This window comes from Cynocephalus volans, chromosome 1 (assembly GCF_027409185.1).
Source record: "Cynocephalus volans isolate mCynVol1 chromosome 1, mCynVol1.pri, whole genome shotgun sequence".
NCBI lineage: Eukaryota > Metazoa > Chordata > Mammalia > Dermoptera > Cynocephalidae > Cynocephalus > Cynocephalus volans.
Genome location: NC_084460.1, coordinates 266702582 through 266723944, shown reverse-complemented (window position 1 = coordinate 266723944; position 21363 = coordinate 266702582).

The window sequence follows — 21363 nt, the reverse complement described above, 5'->3', positions numbered from 1 at the left end:
CACCTCTAAGGGAGCCCCAATCAGACTAACATCAGACTTTTCCTCAGAAACCCTAAAAGCCAGAAAAGAATGGGATGATATATTCAAAATACTAAAAGACAAAGATTTCCAGCCAAGAATACTTTACCTGGCAAGGCTATACTTCTGAAATGAAGGGCAAATAGTATATTTCTCAGACAAACAAAAACTGTGGGAGTTCACTACCACACGACCAGCCTCACAAGAAATTCTCAAAGGAGTACTGGGTTTGGTACCTGAAAAACAACCACCACTGCCATAAATACTCAAGAAAAAACAAAACCCACCAGTAAAATAAAAATGCTAATAATAAAGAGAAAAAAAAGGTTACCTACCACCCCAAGAAACCAGCAAACACAGAAGACAAACAGTAAATCAGAAAGAAAGGAAAAAAAGATATTTAAGACATCCAAACAAAAATCAATAATATGCTAGGAGTAAATCAACACCTTTCAATAACAACTCTTATTGTAAAAGAATTAAATTCCCCACACAACAAATACAGACTGACTGACTGAATTAAAAAGGCAGACACAACTGTTTGCTGCCTTCAAGAGACTCACCTCACCTGTAAAGACACACATAGACTAAGAATGAAAAGAAGGAAAAAGATATACCGTGCAAATAGAAATGAAAAGTGAGCTGAAGTAGCTATTCTTATATCAGATAAAATAGACTTTAAACCGAAAACCATAAAAAGAGATAAAGAAGGCCACTATAGGGCCGAGCCCGTGGCGCACTCGGGAGAGTGCGGCGCTGGGAGCATGGCGATGCTCCCGCCGCGGGTTCGGATCCTATATAGGAATGGCCGGTGCACTCACTGGCCGAGTGCCGGTCACGAGAAAAGACAAAAAAAAAAAAAAAAAGAAGGCCACTATATAATGATAAGAGTATTTATCCATTAAGAAGACATAACAATCATAAATATATACACACCCAATGTCAGAGCAGCCAGATTTATAAAGCAAACACTATTAGACCTAAAGAGTGAGATAGACATTGAATACCATAATAGCAGGGGACCTGAACATGCCACTCTCAATATTGGACAGATCATCTGGGCAAAGAATCAGCAGAGAAACAAAAAATCTAAACAACACTTTAGACCAATTGTACTTGGCATATATCTACAGAACATTCCATGCAACAACCTCAGAATATCCATTCTTCTCATCAGCACACGGAACATTCTCCAGGATAGATCACGTTAGGTCACAAATCAAGTCTCAACAAATTCAAAAAAATTGGAATTATTCCATGTATTTTTTCAGATCACAATGGATTAAAATTAGAAATCAATAATAAACAAAACTTAGGAAACCATACAAACACATGGAAATTAAACAGCATTCTCCTTAAGGGCATATGGGTCCAAGAAGAAATTAAACAGGAAATCAAAAAATTTATTGAAACTAATGAAAATAATGATACATCATACCAAAACCTGTGGGATACTGCAAAAGCAGTACTAAGGGGGAAATTTATTGCATTAAATGCTCACCTCAGAAGAATGGAAAGATGGCAAGTGAACAACCTAACACTTCATCTTAAAGAACTAGGAAAAACAAGAACACTCCAAACCCAAAGTTAGTAGATGGAAAGAAATAATTAAGATCAGACAAGAACTTAATGAAACAGAAGCCCAAAAAACAATACAAAAGATCAATGAATCAAAAAGTTGGTTTTTGAAAAGATAAATAAAATTGACAAACCATTAGCAAGGCTAACTAAAGAAAGAAGAGAGAAGACTCAAATAACAAAAATTAGAAATGAAAAAGGTGATATTACAACTCATACCTCAAAAATACAAAGAATCATTTGAGACTACTATAAACAACTATATGCCAACAAATTTGAAAATCTGGAGGAAATGGATAAATTTCTGGACACACATAAACTACTAAAACTGAGCCAAGAAGATGTAGAAAATCTGAACAGACCAATAACAATAAAAGAGATTGAAGCTGTTATCAGAGGGCTCCCAACAAAGAAAAGCCCAGGACAAGATGGGTTCACTGCAGAATTCTACTAAATCTTCAAAGAGGAATTGATAACAATTCTCTACAAACCATTCCAAAAGACTAAAACAGAGGCCATTCTCCCAAACTCATTCTGTGAAGCAAACATCACCCTGATACCAAAACCAGACAAAGATACAACAAAAAAAGAAAAGTACAGGCCAATATCCTTGATGGATATAGATGCAAAAATCCTCAGTAAAATACTAGCTAACAGAATACAGCAACATATACACAAAATTATACACCATGATCAAGTGGGATTCATCCCAGGGATGCAAGTTTGGTTCAACATACACAAAACAATAAATGTGATACACCACATCGATAAAATCAAAGGCCATATGATCATCTCTATAGATGCTGAAAAAGCATTTGACAAAATTCAACATTGGTTTATGATAAAGATTCTCTACAAGTTAGGTATAGATGGAAAGTATCTCAGCATAATTAAAGCCATATATGATAAGCCCACTGCCAGTATCATCCTGAATGGGGAAAAGCTGAAAGCTTTTCCCTCCAGAACAGAAACTAGACAAGGATGCCCACTCTCACCACTCCTATTCAACATAGTGTTGGAAGTACTAGCTAGAACAATCAGAGAAGAGAAGGAAATAAAGGGCATCCAGATTGGAAAAGATGAAGTCAAACTGTCCCAGTTTGCAGATGACATAATCCTACATATCGAACAGCATAAACCCTCTACAAAAAAACTCTTAGAGTTGATAAATGATTTCAGCAAAGTTGCAGGATACAAAATCAACACACAAAAATAGGTAGCATTTCTATACTCCAATGGTGAACATGCAGAAAAAGAAATCAAGAAAGCCTGCCCATTTACAATAGCCAGCAAAAAAATAAAATACTTAGGAATAAAGTTAACCAAGGATGTGAAAAATCTCTACAATGAGAACTACAAACCACTGTTGAAAGAAATTAAAGATGACACAAGAAGATGGAAAAATATCCCATGCTCTTGGATTGGAAGAATTAACACTGTGAAAATGTCTACACTACCCAAAGTGATCTACACATTCAATGCAATCCCCATCAAAATTCCAATGATATTTTTCTCTGAAATGGAAAACACTATCCTAACATTTATATAGAATAACAAAAGACCACAAATAGCAAAAGCAATTCTGAGCAAAAAAAAAAAATAAAGCTGAAGGCATACCTGACTTTAAACTATACTACAAAGCTCTATCTAATAACCAAAACAGCATGGTACTGGCATAAAAACAGACACGCAGATCAATGGAATATAATAAAGAATCCAGTAATCAACCCATACACCTACAGCCATCTGATCTTGACAAAGACACCAAGTCTACACACTGGGGAAGAGACTGACTCTTCAGCAAATGGTGCTGGGAAAACTGGATATCCGTATGCAGGAGAATGAAACGACCCATACCTCTCACCATATACCAAAATCAACTTAAAATGCATTAAAGAATTAAATATACACCCTGAAACAATAAAACTCCTTAAAGAAAACATAGAGGAAACACTCCAGGAAGTAGGATTGGGTACAGACTTCATGAATATAACCCCCAAAGCACAGTCAACCAAAGGAAAAATTAAAAAATGGGATTATATTAAACTAAAAAGCTTCTGCACAGCAAAAGAAACAATTAACAGAGTTAAAAGACAACCCACAGAGTGGGAGAAAATATTTGCAAAATATACATCTGACAAAGGATTAATATCCAGAATATACAAGGAACTCTAACAACTTTACAACAAAAAAACAAGTAACCCAATTTAAAAATGGGCAAAGGAGCTGAATAGGCATTTCTCAAAGGAAGATATATGAATGGCCAACAGACACATGAAAAAGTGTTCAACATCACTCAACATTTGGGAAATGCAAGTCAAAACCACACTGAGATACCATCTCACTCCAGTTAGGATGGCTAATATCCAAAATACTGAGAATGGTAAATGCTGGCATGCTTGCAGAGAAAAAGGAACCCTCCTACTCTGTTGGTGGGACTGCAAAATGGTGCAGCCTTTATGGAAAATAGTTTGGAGGTTCCTCAAACAATTACAGATAGATCTACCATATGATCCAGCTATTCCACTGCTGGGAATATACACAGAGGAATGGAAATCATCATGTCAAAGGGATACCTGTATTCCAGTGTTTACTGCAGCACTTTTTACAATAGCCAAGAGTTCGAACTAGCCCAAATGTCCATCATGAGATGAGTGAGTATGGATAATGTGGTATATCTACACAATGCAATTCTATTCTACTATAAAAAAGAATGAAATACTACCATGTGCAACAACATGGATGGACTTAGACAACATTTTATTCAGTGAAATAAGTCAGGCACAGAAAGAGAAATACCACATGTTCTCACTTATCTGTGGGAGTGAAAAATAAATAAATAAATACACAAACGGGGGGGCAGGGAAGAAGACACAACAATCACAATTCCTTGAACTTGTTAAGTCAAGTGAACAGATATGATGTTGATGGATGGGACAGTGGGAGGAGGGAGGAATCAGTAAAGGGACACAAAAATCAACTACATTGTATATTGATAAAATAAAATAAATGAAAACAAAAAAAAATTATCAGGCATATAAAAAGGCAAGAAAATATGACTCATCAATAGAAACAGACCCAGAAATGACAGAGATGATGGAACAAACAGAAAAGGATGTTAAAAGAGCTATTATAAATGTACTCCATATGTTCAATAAGGTAGATGAAACATGAGTATAAAAAGGAGAAATATAAGGTGTAAATAGGCCGAATGGAATTTTTAGAGATGAAAAATACGATATCTGAAATGAATAATAACCTTTAAGGTATTAACTGCATATTAGACGCCACAGAAGATAGGATCAATAAACGTGAAGACATAGGATTAGAAGCAGTACAAAATGAAGCATACAGAGAAAAAACATTTAAAAAAATAAACAGAGCATCAGTAACTTGTGTGAAAATACCAAGTGGTATAATGTACATGAAATTAGAGCTTCAGAGGGAGACGAAACTGAAAAAAATATCTGAAGAAATGATGACCAAAATTTTTTCAAATTAATGAAAACTGTAAACCTGCAGATTTGAGAAACTCAATAAATCTCAAGGGGAACAAACCTAAAGAAAACCATGCTAAGACATATATCATAATTGCATTGCTGAGATGGTAAAGAGAAAACCCTAACAGCAATGGGGGGGGGCAAAAATCACATTATTTGTAGGGGAATAAATAGCAGACTTCTTGTTAGAGACTGCAAGGCAGAAGACTATGGAGCAACATTTTAAAGTAATAAAAGAAAAAAACCTGTCAACCTAGAATTCTTTAACCAGTGATTACATTTTTCAAAATGAAGGTAAAATAAAGACCTTTGCAGCAAACAGAAGCTGGAGAACTAATTGCAAGCAGACCTGCTCCACAAGAAATGTTAATGGAGAGTGACAACAATAAAATGGCACACTAGGAAGTTCTAAGCTCTTATTCCCCGAGGAACATCAAAAAAACCAACCAGAGCTGTCTGAACTAACTTTAGGAGCTCTGAAAAACAATCAAACGTTTACAGAAACCAAGCAAACACCCAATCAAGAAATAGCCCTCTTCAAAACATTAGGAAAGTTTCATGGCCTTTTTATTTACGCAGGGTTCACCCCCTCCCAGGCACAGCAGAATTCTTGGTCTTGAGCAGTGGAAGCCAAGTTCCCAGTTCTCCTCATGAAATGGAGTGAGCATAGCAGATCTTATTTGCACATTATCATGTATGTCTGTTCTTACCTAGGGGATACCTGAAGAACTGACTTGCTTGTCTCTATCCCACATAACTTGGAATGCAGACAGAAAAAGCACTAGGAACTGGTCATAAAAGTTACAAGGGGACCACAAGCCCACAGATAACTGAATCAAGAGATTCTGGGTGAAGAGATAGAGTAGATCATCTAAGGTCCAGAGGAGCTAGTTTTTTATTTTTAAATTCAGTCTCTTCACTTGTTATAAGTCTATTCAGATTGTCTGTTTCTCCTTGAGTCAGTTTCAGTAGTTTGGCTCTTTTGAGGGATTTGTCTATTTCATATAAGTTATCCAAATTGTTGGTGTATAGATGTTCATAGTACTCTCTTATAGTCCTTTTTATTTCTGTAAAATCAGTAGTAATATCCCACTTCCATTTATTATTTTAGTAATTTGAGTATTTCTTTTTTTCTTAGTCAATCTATCTAAAGGTTTGTTAATTTTGTTGATCTTTCCAAAGAACCAATTTTTGGTTATGTTGATATTCTCTATTGTCTTTCAATTCTCTATTTTTTAAATTTTCACTCTAATCTTTATTATTTCCTTTCTTCTGTTAGCTTTAGGTTTGGTTTGCTCTTCTTATTCTAGTTCTTTAAGGTATAAAGTTAGGTTATTGATTTGAGATCTTTTTTTTTTTAAAAAGATGACCGGTAAGGGGATCTTAACCCTTGACTTGGTGTTGTCAGCACCACACTCACCCAGTGAGCTAACCAGCCATCCCTATATGGGATCCGAACCCGTGGCCTTGGTGTTATCAGCACCACACTCTCCCGAGTGAGCCACAGGCCGGCCCAAGATCTTTTGTTTTTTAATGTAAATGCTTATAGCCATACATTTCTCTCTAACACTAATTTTACTGCATCCCTTAAGTTTGGGTATGTTGTGTTTTCATTTTCATTTGTCTTAAAGTATTTTCTAATTTCCCTTGTGACTTCTTCTATGACCCATTCGTTTAAAATTTTTTTAATTTCCACATATTTGTGAATTTTCCAGTTTTTTTTTTCTATTACTGATTTCTAGTTTCATTTCATTGTGAAAGAATAAACTTGGTATATTTGGAAGTTGTTGGATCAGTTAAGAATTATGTTTGCTGTGAGTAACAAAAACTTAGAAACAGTAGCTTAAATAGCGATGTAGTCATATCATGATGTCATCAGAAACCCAGATTCCCTTTCTTTTTGATTAGCTATCCTCAACACTGCATGTTACTGTAGGGTAACACCAGATGAACTCTGTATCTCCACATATCACAATGTATTCCAGGCAGGAAGAAAGAAAAGGACAACGGTCATTTAGGTACCTGCCTCTGTCATAAGGTACGCTCTCAGAAGCTTCTCCCAACAACTTCCAATTATATATAGCTGGCAAGAATCTTGTCACATGGACATTCCTGTCTGCAAAGGAGGCCAGAAGATGTAGCTCCTTCAGCTGGGGACATATAGGCTCCTAAAAAATTGAGGTTCTTATAAGAATATATTTTGGGAAAGCAACTATCAATCTCTATCACATATGTGAAATGTGATCTGGTGAACTTTGTTCATTCATTTTATACAGTCATGAGTCACTTAAGGGAGGAGATACACTCTGAAAAATGTGTTGTTAGGCAATTTTGTCATTGTGCAAACATAGAGTGTACTTACACAAACCCAGATACTATAACAATTATAATCTTAAGGGACCACCATCATATATGCAGTGCATTGTTGACAGAAGTGTCATAATGCAGCTCATGACTATATTTGTGAATGGAGGAATATACTGATTGTTTAATCATGCTCTGTGTAAGTAACATGCAGGCTTCCCTGGAGAGTGTGTGGGGACAGAAGAGAACGGAAAGGATGGCTGGGAACCTTACATTTCTAAAGAACCAGTGTCTTTCTCTCATGGATGGAACTTCCTTTCCTTTCTTTTAATCCCCCTTTGATTATCTGATGTGGAAGTGTGAGTTTCAACAAGCTCTACTCTGCTTCTCTATCAAGGCCCAAAACTCATAAAAGATCTCCACCGAGGCAGATGGCATGTTTTCTGTTTGTTTTTCCATTTAAGCCATTTAACTATTTTATTATTTTTTCAATTGTTCCCTAGTTTAGATTTTTTTAAAAAGCCTTTTATTGTTATGCTCCTCCTTGTTCCATGTAGATTCCACATTTTGAAAGATTTTATTTCATTTTATATTTTAACATTTACCTGTACATTTTGTGGGGTTCAGTGTGTTTCAATACATGCATATACTGCACAATGATTCATTTAGGGTAAATAGCATAGTTTTGTACCTGTTAGTCCAACACTCTCTTCTCCCCAATTCCCCTCCACTCCTGGCCTTTGGTAACCATCATTCTACTCTAGTTTTATGAGAAGCACTTTTTTTTTTTTTTTAGATTCTACATATGAGTGAGATGATGTGGTATTTGTCTTTCTGTGCCTGACTTACTTCACTTAACGTGATGGTTTCCGGTTCCATCCATGTTGCCGCAAATGATGGAAAATCATTTCTTTTTGTAGCTGAATAGTATTCCATTGCACACCACAGTTTTTAAAATCCATTCATCCATTGATGGGCATTTAGGTTGGTTTCATCTCTTGGCTATTGTGAAGAGTGTTGAGATGAATATGGGAGTACAAGAGTCTTTTCATTATATGGATTTCATTTCCTTTGGGTATATACCCAGTAGTGAAATTGCTGGGTCATAGTTAAATCTATTTTTAGTTCTCTGAGGAACATCCATACTGTTTTCCACAATGGCTGTACCTATTTACATTATCACTAACAATGTAGGAGAATTCCCTTGTCTCTGCATCATTGCCAGCATTTGTTATTTTCTCCCTTGTTGATAATAGTCATTCTGACTGGGGTAAGATATCTCATTGTGGTTTTAATTTGCATTTCCCTGATGATTAGTGATTTTGAGCATTTTTTTATGTGCTTGCTGGCCATTTGTATGTCTTTTTTTAAGAAATGTCTGCTCAGGTCCTTTGACCATTTTTTAATTGGGTTGTTTTTCTGCAGTTGAGATGTTTGAGTTCCTTATATATTCTAACATTATTTCTTTGTCTGATGTATAGTTTGCAAACACTATCTCCCATTCTGTAGTTGCCTCTTCACTTTGCTGACAGCGTCTCTTGCTGTGTCTTGTTGTAATCCCATTTGTATATTTTTGCTTTAGTTGCCTGTGCCACCCACTCCCACTTCATGTAGCATTTCCCCCATGTCTTTTCCTAATGGTATCATAGTTTTGGATCCTAAATCCTGATCTTTAATCCATTTTGAGTTGATGTTTATGTACGGTGAGAGGTAGTGGTCTAGTTTAAATCTTGGCATGTGGCTATCCAGTTTTCCCAGCACTGTTTATTGAAGAGACCGTCCTTTCCCCACTCTATATTCTTGGCAGCTTTGTCCCAGAAGAGACACTGTGGAGTTCTGTGGCTCCTCAGCTGGAAGAGGTTACACTGGGCAGTGTTGCTGGATGAAGTCTTGGGCTCCTTGGAGAAGCACTGGGGTACTCCGCAGCTCCTTGGCTGTAGTGGGTGATCCTGGGCAGGATTGCTAGGTCTGTGGCCAGGACCTTGGACTTTGCTTACCTTTCCCCCATAGCAAGGAGTCTCTCCTGGCTCTGTGCTGATGTTGGTGGGGCACTTCACTTATCTTTCAATGTTGCCATCTTGAGTTTCTGAACCTCAGGAGGATGTTTCTCAACCTTTTGCTGAATTCTGGTGTTTTATCCCAGAAACTCTATTAAACATGTGAGTATACACTTGTTGTTTTAGACTTTCTTTGCATGAGAGGTAAGAGTTGGGGACCTCTAATCAGCCATCTTGAACCCACTCCTCTAGTGTCTCAAAACAAATGTAATCTGATTTTAAGTGGCTGTGAAATGCTTTTAGATAGTAAATGGAAGCTGATATTATATTCAGATAGCATTTTCAATGATTATCAACCTGTTATTTTTAAAAGAATAATTTAAATTGCCTAAAGAAACTCTTGGTGCTAAATCAAAGTGTATAGGAACAATTATAGAATCATAGAACCATTGAATTTTTAGAAATGGAGACATTTTAGAGATAATCCAGTTCTAGCTCTTACTTTACACAAGAATCTGAAGCTGAAGTTCCTTGCCCCATGTTACCCAGATGATTAGTAGCCTAAATCCTAGGTGTCCTAAGTTTTCATCGACTCCTCATTCCACCACACAATCAAAACAGTCGTGAGGGAGACTGGGTGGCTGTAGAAGCATCATAATATGCATCCACACTGCCAACTCAACCAGAGAAAACTCGACACCATCTCTTTTTAGAACACTTAGTACTTCAAACCACTTTCCTATACATTACCTCTTTTAGTCTGTAGAGGGTTTATTCTATACCAAGTTAATTAAAATAACAATTCAATAAACAACATTTTCATAAAAGATATTTTGGATTATTTTAAGGTTTCATTAATATTAATCAGTTAACAACATGACTCTATTCTTAAATCTTCAAGGACTTCCCACTTTTGCTGTTATTCTTTGCCCTCACACACCAACTCTGAACTGTCTCTACCAATTTCTCAATATTACCCAATATAGTTCCTCTCCGCTAACCAAATGTGTCTAACTCTGAATTCTTAAAATACATCTTATACTTTCACACTTGTTTTCTTGCCCATTTCGTTTCTTTTGCTTAAATTTCCCCAAATCTCCCTTAAAACAGTTTAAATTCTAACATTTGAAAGTTCATTGTTCTCAAGAATTTAGAAAATAAAAAATAAAATAAGTGAAACTCATGAGAAGGAAGTGAAAGAACAAGTAGTAGAAAAATATGATTTCATTTTTGTAAAAAAGAGAGCAAACAAAAACTCCCATCTAATATAAGCGTGAAATGTGAATGGTTTCATAATGCTAACATTGTTTTCTCAAGGGAGTAACTCAAGTGGAAGGTGGACACTATTAAATTTTACTCTGTTTAACTCTATTATTGATTACCTGAAGATATAATACTTTTGTAAACAAAAACTTCATTAAAGTGATATTGAGGGGAAATACTCTAGGCATTCATCTTAGGAAGGTAGAAAAAAGACAACAAAACAAATCAATACAGGAGCTTCAGTATAGTAAACTGAACATTTGGGTCTACTCTCCAAACTCCCAAGGTTTCAGTACATTAACAGAAAATATTATTTCAAAAAGAGAGAACCGATGGCAATATTGGAAATCAGTAAGGTGAGACATCAGGACCCAAAAAGTTTAAGAAAAAAACAGAAAATATAAAAGAAGATGGGATTGATTTAATTAAAAACCCCAATTAGGAAAACCATAGCCTTAAACATAAAAAATCAGGTAGGCCTGAGAAGCAATAAATTCAGTCAGCATATACAAGGAGAATCAGATCATGAGGAAACTTTCATAGCTATTAATTGAAGAGCTGCATTTGGAACAGCTAGATCACTTGGACCCTTCTTCAGTACTTTTCTATTTCTCTGTATACACAGAGCATACACTACTGGCAGCATTGTCTTTCCCCAGTCATCCACCCAAACATCAAAAAACTGTCCTCTAAAAATTAGTGCCATCTGTGATTATATACATAGAAAACCCTAAAGACTCCACCAAAAAATTACTAGGACTAATAAATGAATTCAGTATAGTAACAGGGTACAAAGTCAACACATGAAAATCAGAAGCCTTCCTATATGCCAACAATGAAATAGCTGAAGAAGAAATCAAGAAACTAACCTTATTCACAATAGCTACCAAAAAAGAAAAAGAAATTCCCAGGAGTAAATTTAACCAAGGAGGTGAAAGACCTCTACAATGAAAACTAAAACACTGGTGAAAAAAACTGAAGAGACACAAATAAATGGAAAGATACCCCATATTCATGAGTTGGAAGAATTAACATCATTAAAATGTTCATATTACCCCAAGCAATCTACACATTCAATGCAATTCCTATCAAAATACCAATGACATTCTTCACAGAAATAGGTCCCCACCCAAATCCTGTGATCCCACTCAGAGTCACCTACTTCAACAGTGAAGCTACAGAGTACCTCAGTGCCTCTCCTGGGGTACTGGGCTCTTCCCAGAGCTGTAGTGACACTATTGAGTCACCCACTCTAGCTGGGGCGCTGTTGAGCACCCTATCATCCTCCTCAGTACATAAGGTCCTAATCCCAAACCCTAAGAATGTCACCCAGGGTCATCCATTTAAGCTGAGGACCTTCAGATCACCCCATAACACTTATCAAGGTTATGGCACACTAGTTGGGATGCAAGCAAGGCTGCTCAGGGTCACTCACCTCAGACAAGGAGTACCAGGACATCCAGGCTCTTCTCCCAAGAGCTCAATATCTCACTCATGACCACGATGACCCAACCCAGTGTCACTTACATCAGCAAGGAAGTACTGAGTGCCCCCATGCCTAGGCCATGGAGACATTCACAGACAACTCCCACACCAGGTACAGTTGAAGAAACCACACAGAGACTACACTACTATGTCTACCCAGAGCCAAAATTAAAACACCCTGCACAACAGTCAATATAAAACACAGCTACAGTAGGGAATCTCTCTCCTCAAAAGCCACTCCTGAATAGTAGAAGCAACTGCTCCACCAGATGCCCATACATCAATGTAGGAATGCTAGAAATATTAAAATGATAAGACAGCATAACACCCCAAAAGGAATTCTCCAGTACCAGACCTAACAAGAAACATATGAAATGTACAAAAAGCAACTTCAAGCAATAATCTTAAGGAAATTCAGTGAGATACAAGAAACTTCATAGATGACACAACAAAATGAAAAAAACAATCCAGGATCTGGAACTTTATGAAAAGATAGATACCTTAAAAAAAACATAGCAGAACTCTTAAAACTGAAGGAGTCATTCAATGAAATAAATACAACTGAGAGCTTAAGCAACAGGCTAGAGGAAGCAGAAGAAAGAATTTCTGACTTCAAAGATAGGCTTTTTGAAAAAACACAAACAAAAAAAGAAAAAGAAAAGAAAAGAATTTTAAAATGAAGAAAACCTACAAGACAACCTTAAGCATACAAATGTCTGAATTATGGGTGTTCCAGCAGGAGAAGAGAAAGGAACAGGCTTTGAAAACATATTCAATGAAATAATAGTGGAAAACTTCCCAGGTATTGAGGCAGATATTAACTTCTAGATCTAAGAGGCTCAAATATCCTCAATCAGATTCAACCCAAAAATAACCTTGCCAACATATATTGTCAAACTGTCAAAAGTATAGACAAAGAGAGAATTCTAAAAACAGCAAGAGAAAAGTGTCAAATCACATATAAGAAATTCCCCATCAAACTAACCCACATTACTTAGCAGAAACCTTACAGGACAGGAGAGAATGGGATGATATATTTAAAGTACTAAAAGAAAAATACTGCTAGCCATGAATACTATACCCAGCAAGGCTATCCTTCAGAAATGAAGGAGAAATAGTGTATTTCCCAGACAAACAAAAACTTCACCACCATATGATCAGCCATATAAGAAATCCTCAAGGGATTCCTACATCTGGAATCCAAAAAGCAATAATGACCACCATAAATACACAAGAAAGAACAAAACCCCATGGTAAAGCAGATATTCAAACAAGAGAAAGAAACTATATCTTACCACTTCAAAAACCAAAAAACACCAAAGACAAACAATAAAAGGGAAAAAAAGGAAAAAAGATTTTTAAAACAATAATACAAAAATCCATAAAATGCCAGGAATAAGACAGTACCTTTCAATAAACAGCCCTAAATGTAAATGGATTAAATTCCCCACTCAAAAGACATAGACTGGCTAAATAGATTTTAAAAACTAGACCCAAGTATAAGCTACCTACAAGAAATTCACCTCACCTATAAAGACTCACACAGAAAATAGTGAAGGGATGGAAAAAGATTTACCATGCAAATAGAAACCAAAAATGAGCAGGAGTAGCTATTCTTATATCAGATAAAATAGACTTTAAACCAAAAATTATAAAAAGATACAAAGAAGGTCATTACGTAATGATAAAGGGATCTATTCAGCAAGAAGATATAACAATCATAAATATATGTGTACCCAACATCAGAACACCCAAATCTATAAAGCAAACACTATTAGACCTAAAGGGTGGTAGACCCCAATACAGTAATAGTTGGGGTCCTCAACACTCCTCTCTCAACATTGGTTAGATAATATTGGCAACAAATTAACAGAGAAACACAGACCTTAAACTACACTTTAGACCAATTGGACTTAGCAGACATCTACAGAACATTTCATCCAAAACTACAGAATGTACATACTTCTCATCAGCGCATGGGATATTTTCCAGGATAGGCCACACATTAGGTCACAAATCAAGTCTCAACAAATTTTTAAAAATTGAAATCATTTCCAGTGTCTCTTCAGACATAGATGGATTAAAGCTAGAAATCAATAACAAGCAAAAGTTTGGAAAATGTACACATACATGGAAATTGAACAACATGCTCCTGAACCACATATGGGTCAAGAAGGAAATTAAGCAGGAAATCAAAAAATTTCTTGAAACTAATGAATTTAAGACATATCATACCAAAACCTATGGGATTCTGTAAACTCAATACTAAGAGGGAAGTTTATTGCAATAAATGCTTACATCAAAAGAACAGAAAGACTTCAAATAAACAACCTTACATTACAACTCAAAGGACTAGAAAAACAAGAGCAATCTAATCCCAAAATTAGTAGAAACAAAGACATAATTAAGGTCAAAGCAGAACTAAATGAAATAGAGACTAGAAAAATGATACAAAAGATCAGCAAAACAAAAAGCTGGTTTTTTGAGAAGAAGACAAACAAAAATAGATAAACCATTAGCTAGACTAACTAAAAAAAGAAGAGAGAACACCCAAATACCAAAATTAGAAATTAAAAAGGAGGCTTTACAACTGATACCACAGAAATGCAAAGAATTGTTAGATACTATTATGAACAACTATTTTTGAAAATTTGAAAATCTAGAGGAAATAGATAAACTTCTGGAAATGTACAAACTACCAAGACTGAACCAATAAGCAATAGAAAACCTGAACAGACCAATAACAAGCAATAAGATCAAAGCAGTAATAAGCAGTCTCCCAACAAAGAAAAGCCCAGGATCACATGGCTTTACTGCTGAATTCTAGGAAACATTTAAAGAGGAATTAATACTAATTCTCTTCAAACTATTCCAAAAAATTGAAACAGAGGCCACTCTCCCAAACTCATTCTATGAGGCCAACATCACCCTGATACCAAAAACAGACAACGATACAACAAAAAAAGAAAACTACAGGCCAATAAATATCTTTGATGAACAGAGACAAAAAATCCTGAATAAAATATTAGCAAACAGAATACAGCAGCACATCCAAAGGATTATACATCATGATCAAATAGGATTCATCCCAAGGATGCAAGGATGGTTCAATATATGCAAATCAATAAATGTAATACACCACATCAACAAAATCAAAAGCAAAAACCATATGATTATCTCAACAGACACAGAAAAAGCACTTGGCAAAATTCAACATCCCTTCATGATAAAGATTCTTAGTAAATTAGGCATAGAAGGAAAGTATCTCAACACAATATATATGACAACCCACTGCCAGTATCATCCTGAATGAAGAAATGCTGAAGGCTTTTCCTTTAAGAACAGGTACAAGACAAGGATGCCCACTCTCACCACTTCTATTTAACATGTATTGGAAGAACTAGCTATAGCAATTAGACAAGAGAAGGAAGGAAAGGGCATCCAAATTGGAAAAGATGAAGTCAAATTGTCCCTGTTTGCTGATGACATGGTCCTATATATAGAAAAACCTAAAGCCTACCAAGAAACCCTTAGAACTGATAAACAAATTCAGCAAAGTTGCAGGGTACAAAATCAGTATACAAAAATCAGTAGTGTTTTTATATTCCAACAATGAACTAGCAGAAGAGAAATCAAGAAAGCAACCCCATTTACAATAACTACCAAAAAAATAAAATACCTAGGAATAAATTTAACCAAGGAGGTTAAAGATCTCTACAATGAGAACTACAAACCACTGCTGAAAGAAATTAAAGAAGACACAAAAAGATGTAAAGACATCCAGTGTTCATGGATTAGAAGAATTAATGTTGTGAAAATGTTCATACTACTGAAAGCAATCTACAGATTCAGTGCAATCCCCATTAAAATACCAATGACATTCTTCACAGAAATAGAGAGAACAATCCTAACATTCATATGGAACAAAAAAAGACCCCAAATAGCCAAATCAATCCTGGGCAACAAAAATAAAGCCAGAGGCATTACACTACCTGACTTCAAATTATACTACAAGGCTATAGTAACTAAAATAGTATGGTACTGGCATAAAAACAGACACACAGACCAATGGAACAGAATAGAAAACCCAGAAATCTATCTATGTCATTACAGCCAGCTGATGTCCAAAAAAGGTACCAAAAACATACATTGGGGAAAGGGCAGCCTCTTCAATAAATGGTGCTGAGAAAACTGGATATCCACATGTAGAAGAATGAAACTAGATCTGCATATACCAAAATCAACTCAAAATGTATTAAAGACTTAAATATAAGACCTGAAAGTATAAAACTCCTAGAAGAAAACATAGAGGAAAACACTTCAGGATGTAGGATTGGACAAACACCTTATGAATAAGACCTCAAAAGCACAGGCAATAGAAGAAATAATAGACGTATTGGATTGTATTAAACTGAAAAGCTTCTGCACAGCAAAAGAAAACCAACAGAATGAAGAGGCAACCAGCAGAATGAAAATATTTGCAAACTATTCACCCAGCAAGGGATTAATATACAGAATATACAAGCAATTTAAACAACTCAACAGCAAAAAAAACAAATAACTCAATTAAAAAATGGGCAAATGACCCAAATAGACGTTCCTGAGAAGATATACAATTGGCCATCAGGTATATGAAAAAATGCTCAACATCAGTAATCATCAGGGAAAAGCAAACCAAAACCACAATGAGATATCATCTCACTCTAGTTAGAATGGCTATTATCAAAAAGTCAAAAAATAGCAAATGCTGGCCAGGATGAAGAGAAAAGGAAACTCTTACACACTGTTGGTGGTAATGTAAATTAATACAGCCATTATGGAAAACAGCATGAAGTTTCCTCAAAAAACTACAAATAGTACTATCATATGATCCAGTAATCCCACTGCTGTTTATTTATCCCAAGGAAAGGAAATTAGCATATCAAAGAGATATCTGCATTCCCATGTTTATTACAGCACTATCCACAATAGCCAAGATGTGGAATCAACCTAGGTGTCCACTGACAGATGCATGAATAAAGAGAATGTGATATATAGATATATATAGATAAAACACGTGTGTGTGTGTGTGTGTACACACACACACACACACACACACATACGCAATGGGATACCACTCGGCCATGAAAAATGACATCCTGTCATTTCTAGCAATATGAATGAGCCTAGAAGACATTATGTCAAGTGAAATAGGTCAGGCACAGAAAGATAAATACAACATGTTCTCACTCATATGTGGGAGTTTAAAAAAAAAAAAGTTGAACTTTTAGAAGTAGAGAGTAGAATTGTGGTGCCTAGAGGCTGGGAAGGGGAGGGGGAAAAATGTATAAGAAGTTGGTTAATGGACACAAAATTACAGATAGATAAGAAAAATATGTTCTAGGAACCTATAATTAACAATAATTTATTCTGTGTTGTGAAATGGCTAGAAGAGATCAAGTATTCTCATCACAAGGAAATAATAAAGCTTTTTGATGATGAATATTCTAATTACCCTGATTTGATTATGACACATTGTATACATGTATTGAAATATAATTCTGTACCACAGAAATATGCATAATCAATGTTTCAATTAAAAAAGAAATAATTTTCTTTTTAAAAAAATGCAAATAGCCAAAAGGTAGAAGCAACCCAAATATCTATCAATTGATAAATGTATAAACAAAATGTGGTATATCCATCCAATGTGATATTATTTAGCCATAAAAAGGAAAGAAGTACTGATATATGCTAAAACATGGATGAATCTAGAAAACATTGTAAGTAAAAGAAGCCAGGCAGATCAAAACTACATATTGTATGATCCCCTTCATACAAAGTGTCCAGAAGAAGTAAATCTATAGAGACAGAAAGTATTACTGGTTGCATATGGCTGGGGTGTTGGGATGGGTGGGGAGTGACTGCCAGTGTGTATAATGTTTCTTTTTGGGGTAACAAAATGCTCTAAAACTAGATTATGGTGACTGCATAACCTTGTGAATACAGTTTACAAAACCATTGATTTTTACACCTTAAATGGGTTAACTTTACAGTATGTAAATTATATCTCAATAAAGCTGTTAAAAAAATTTTTTTAAAAGATTACATTTGTTCTAACAAATAATAATAACTTGTTCTAATTACATTTGGATTTCTACTTTTGTGTCTGCTGGAAGTTGCTGTGCTTTATTTTGAGTTTACAAATGCAATAGGATGAATATTACAAAACCAAAGAAATTATTATTTTAATATACTTATATATATATATATGCAGATTTCTTTGATAACTGGCAAAGTATAGTAGTTATGAGAAAATTACCTCTTTAGGTTTTAAACATTTTTATATCTTTAACAACTCTTGGAAGAATAAAATGATCTTGGGAAATATCCTTGCATTACAAGTAGTCTAAAATCAAAATTTCTTTTTTTATAAGGTTGCTTTTTCACTTAAAGAATACAATTCGTCATCTTTTAAACCAGAATATATAAAATGCAGACCGAAATATAAGGTGAGTCCTAAGTTATCCTATCCCAATATCAATTGTACTTTATTAGTAGGTTTCTCTAATACTTTATGTAATTTAATGGTTCCAAAACCATGCTACTCACTAGAAACACCTACCTTTAAAAAAAAATAAATAAACAAATTCCCAGGTGCACCTCCAACCTAATGAATTTCAATCTGGAAATGGAAGCTGGGAATCTATTTTTCTCAAAAAAATAAAAAAACCCAGGCGATTTTTAGTCTGTCACCTAGACAGATTTAAGACCAGTAGAATTTGAAAACCAGTTACAATCAATTCTATCCATTTAAATGAACTTTGAATTACTAAATTGAAATAAAATGAAACAAATTTTAGGCTGATTATTTCACAGTCTGTCTTTTTCAACTGAATCACGTAGAAGTTGTACGTACCAAGTGTTTGAATAACAGCCTTCATTTTGAAGCCTGTTTCAATGATAGAATAGTCTGACCCTGGAGCTACGAAAATGCCTATGGATATTACACTGAAATATTTCACTGTAATCCAGAGTTTTTCATACTGTTCTCTCTTAACCACTTCTGAGGCATACACAATATGCACCAAAAAAAAAAACAAAGCAGGATTCCACTGTGACGTGTTAAGGGCAGAGTGGAGCTCATCATCATTTTTGAAACTCACAGACTTAAAGGCAGATGATATATGCCCCCAAATCAGTCTTTAGAGAATATTTATGATACTTTTCATGAGACAGCTACCACTTGCTTGCATTTTTTAAAAAAATTTCTACATTGCTACTAAAATGTAAATATATGAATGAATAAGACTTCAGTCCTAATGTTAGCCATTGTCTAAGCAAATGTACTTAACACTGGAAATTGAGTTGTTAAAAGAAATTATGGGTGGCTTTTAAATATTTAAAAAGTCCAGGTAGCAAAAAGCACTTGGACAAAAAAGAGTGTCAGAATTAGGAATCTGAAAATGTTGCATTAAAATTTTATTTTCATTCCAATTTCAAATATTTTAAAATAATTAAAGTTGGTTTTCTTACATTGTAGAAAGTAGGAGGATGAATAGATAAATTGACAGATTGCTCATAGAAAATTAAGTAGAAAATTTATTATAAATTCAAAATAAATGCTACAGAATTTCTTACCTTTTTTTAATATTGCAATTTCAGAAACTCAAGGACAGTTTTGATCCTTTTCTAAGGGATGTAAACAACAAAATGTCAGTCAGAAAAAGGGAAGACCAAGATATATACAAATGTAGAAATATTCTAAGTGCAGAAGTTATAGAGTATGAAGACCAAGACCCTCCTTACCCAGAACATTCAAAAACTACAGGACCTACTAATAAAAACTTGGCCCATGATCCTAATATCATCAGAAGAAGGTCTTCAGACACTGAAAATAAGTTAGTCCCTGATCCTGCTGTCAACACAATAGAGACTGTAGACACTAAGAATAAGTTAAAAGAAAGACTACCAACTGTATCTTCACCAAGCTGCTTCCAAGGAGAATCATCAGCGACTGGAAATGCAAATACAGATACATGTCTCCTCTCAAAGTCATTAAGTCTCAACCCCCATATAGAAAATTTAAAACAATCAATGGTACTCAAGTCAATTTTAAGTAAAAATCTGCAAGACCTTTCAGACAAATTGTTTTCTAAACCAGAAGTTTATATGAACACTGAAGCAAGAAAGAAAAGTAGATCTCCACCTCTAAGCATTCATGATAAACCATCAAGTGGTATGGAAGACAAAGTATTTGAAAAAATCCAAGATTTGAACAGCTGGCTTTCAGAAAAAGACATTTTAAATTCAAAGGCTCTTTTAAGTCAAGTAATTAAAAATATTCCTGCAGATTCAATTTCAGAAGGTGGACCGGAAGAATCTCCAGAGGTACAAGAATGTGTCTCTGAAAAACACTTAGAAGCTGATGAGATAAATTCTCCAATGAAAAAAAAGAGTAGCTTCAAAAAGAAACACTTAATAGATGAAGTACCTAGCTCCAAATCAGGTGTAAATGGCTTTTTACATGACTGTGTTATAAAACAAATATTCACTGCACCGATCTTGTCAGAGTTGGAAATAGGAGTGAAAGAGCTGAGTAAGGCACAGGTGAACTTTCAGGATCAATTACCCACACCTTGGGAGAGAAATTTATCTTCACATATTTCAGTTCACTATAAAGAAAAAGATGATGAAATAGAATTTCCACAGCCCAAATCTGTTGTAAGTCAGATAATACAAGCATTCCCTATAAATAGTCTTTTAGAATCTGGGATAGTCAAAGTGATAGAATTAGATAAAGAACACCAGGAGAGTTCTTTGCTGGGTATGGAGATAGCCTTTCCTGAAGAAAAGCCAAAGGATTCCACAAAGGATTATTCAGAAATCAAAAGCAAAACAAAACCCCTTTCAGAGAAGACCATGCCCATCATTCCCAAAGAAACCACTTCTTCTATCAATAGAATTAAATTTATAGAGGAAGGCCAAAATATGTCCCCACAAGATTTAAAATATTATTCAGTACCAGATAAAAAACCGTATTTGCCAAGTAATTGTCAGAGGCTTGATAGAGAAGAAAATGATCTAAGTTCTACTTTAGAAAATTTAAGTAGCTCATTTATAGATAACCTTAATGAGTCAGATACAATAATGTTCAAATCCTTTTTAAAAAACATCTTTAAGGTTTTTTTCAAGTATAATCCGTCTGAAAGGAAAAGACAACCAGAAAAAGAATTAGA